The sequence below is a fragment of the Alosa alosa genome, chromosome 15 (genome assembly GCF_017589495.1).
Source record: "Alosa alosa isolate M-15738 ecotype Scorff River chromosome 15, AALO_Geno_1.1, whole genome shotgun sequence".
Classification (NCBI taxonomy): Eukaryota; Metazoa; Chordata; class Actinopteri; order Clupeiformes; family Clupeidae; genus Alosa; species Alosa alosa.
Window position 1 is genome coordinate 14,401,264 of NC_063203.1, and position 2,777 is coordinate 14,404,040.

Below are 2,777 nucleotides of genomic sequence, written 5' to 3' on the forward strand. Positions count from 1 at the left end.
GTACAAAGATAAATAAATAATATAATATTAAAACGCTTCTTGTATTGGTGGTTTGTGTGCTCTCCCTCCCACATAAACAGCTTCTCCTAAGATGTCCTCTTTGGATTCTCCTAGGACACTTCCCATAGAAAGCCACTTTGAATATCTTTCATATCTTTTCATGCAGATTCTTCTCAAAAGTTAACTACACAGTTTTTATCTATTAAGCCCAGATGGCTAAATGCTCCTGTTTTGTACTGTTTTACACACTATTCCCAGGCAAGACAAACAGTAGCCCATGAAGAAACAGGCCCAAACATGCCATCTACTTCTCACATTTCCACTTCTCAGGGCCCTCCTGACACCCCTTCCCTCTGAGCTGACCTGTTCTTGGTGAGACTCCCTCACTCCACCTCATGCTGGCATGTGCTGAGCATTCTGGCTGCATAATGGCTGCCGTGCATCACCAGGTGGGTGCTACACATTGGTGGTGGTAAGTGAGGTTCCCCCTTGACTATGAAGTGCTTTAGGAGTCTTGAAAAGTGCTACATAAATGTGAATTGTTGTTGAGAGAAATGCGAGCCAGAGCACTGTTGGGTTCTCTGGCTCCTCCCCACAGAAGACAAGACTTGTCTTCACACCCTCCAATCAAGCATCCCCTTGGCTCTGTGTTCTATGGCACTGTGAAGCTGTGATGAACCCTTCCACCCTAAGGATCCCATTTGGCGCACAAAGAATTCTTTGTGTACACAGAGCACTGCATGTGGAACAGTCTACAGCTACACAGTGATGTTCTCATGTCCTCATGTTGCCTGTGTGTGCAGCCATGATGTGTTTGGTGTACGTACGGGCTGAGCAACCAAAAAAAAGTTAATTCATTTTTGGTTATTTTAGATGATAGAGATCTGGCAGCTGGCACATTTATTTAGAGTTGGTAACTCATGAGTGATGCCATGATGACGCTAAACATGCAGCTTGACATGGGAAGGGCGTGGGACACGACACTGGGACTGAGTATGTGTATGTACATTGTGCATTTTTACTCCCCAAAACACACACACACACTCTGAGCCTCCTTCCGAGCCCTCCGCCAGGTTTGTCTGGTTCATGACCCAGGGTGAGGACTCCTTGGAATGCGCCATCTTCATCCCCAAGTTTGCCTCCGCGCTAAGCCTCATGTGCACAAAGGTCAGCGCAATTTACTTTTCCATCTTGTCTATTACACACCTTTAACACAGAACTCCCTGCACAGCACACTACTCCCTGCCTTCCTTACTCCTCTCATCTAATAGTGCTCAGTGAGACCAACTGTGGTGTGGGCGAATATCAAACCTGAGAAACCACGCATGCAATCTCTGAGGCAGGCTCAGGGTCAACCATGCAGCATATCCCCCAGCAAGGATGCCTGCCTTCCCAGGAGATTGAGAAAACACTAGAAAAACGTGAAGTTCTCCAAACAGACACTCTGCTGCATAATGCCCCGCCTCCCCCCATTCCGAAGGAGAGGATAAGAAGGGGTGTGGAAAGCAGGATGGACATGTGGGAAAACGGGACAAACAACATGGATGAGTTGCCATGGAAACCATGAGGCAGAGTAATTTATAAACATCCCAAAAGGGCCAGCGTAAGCAGAACAGAACAGGAGCCAACAGAGCACAGGGACCACACATATCAGGTATAATTATGGTGACATACCATACAACATTCAAGAACAAAAAAAAAATACATTGTACTCACATGCAGATGCAGCAGTTTTTCCTACAGCCTTGCGTCCCTGTGGAAATATTGACCTGGATATATGTATTGATTGAAGCATCAACAGGCTTATTTGTAATTAAATTCTGAAAAAAGAAAACCCGTTCCACTGAAATGTACAAGCTTACACTTGCATAATGAAACACAAATGCTGATCATATCATAAAAATTGCAAAATAGTTTTCAAAAATAGCACATCAGTACTGTAGCCACAGGGGCAGCCGTGGCCTACTGGTTAGCGCTTCAGACTTGTAACTGGAGGGTTGCCGGTTCGAACCCTGACTAGTAGGCACGGCTGAAGTGCCCTTGAGCAAGGCACCTAACCCCTCACTGCCGCTGTTGTTGTAGGCAGCTCACTGCGCCGGGATTAGTGTGTGCTTCACCTCACTGTGTGTTTCACTAATTCACGGATTGGGATAAATGCAGAGACCAAATTTCCCTCACGGGATCAAAAGAGTATATATACATATACTTAGTGTGGTAATTTTCTTTTTTCCAGAAGCAGCAGCCATTTAGTTCCAGCCAGAATACACCACACCACAACAGCTTAAAATTTATGAAGTGATCATGACAAATAATTTAGGGGAAAAACATTGCAACACACATGTCTCCATCATTGTAATACTGATGATGTGAGACATACAAATAAAACAGTGTTCGACTTTCCAGCCTTCCAACCGGCATAAACCGGTGCAGCACCAAAAGCCAGCTGCCCCAGCATGACCTTTGCTAGTCACACTCCTGGGATCAAGGAGGCAATTGCCTTTTACCTCCTGGAGGCACACACACACAGCTACGTGTTTAATTGGGGGAGCTATTTGTCGTCTACGTCAACAGTCCCGTCAGCCAGCCCCCATGCACCACTGCACTGCCTCTCTCCAGCTGCAGTGCAGACAGCTTGCCTGGGAAAGACAGAAGCACCTGGTGTTGTAGACTGCACAGGCCAGACCAGACTTAAGGCATTAAGACATTAACAGTTACAGTATTAATAAAGCAAGGAATGAAGCATGTTTCTTTTCAAATGCCCTTCCTGCCAAATGTGT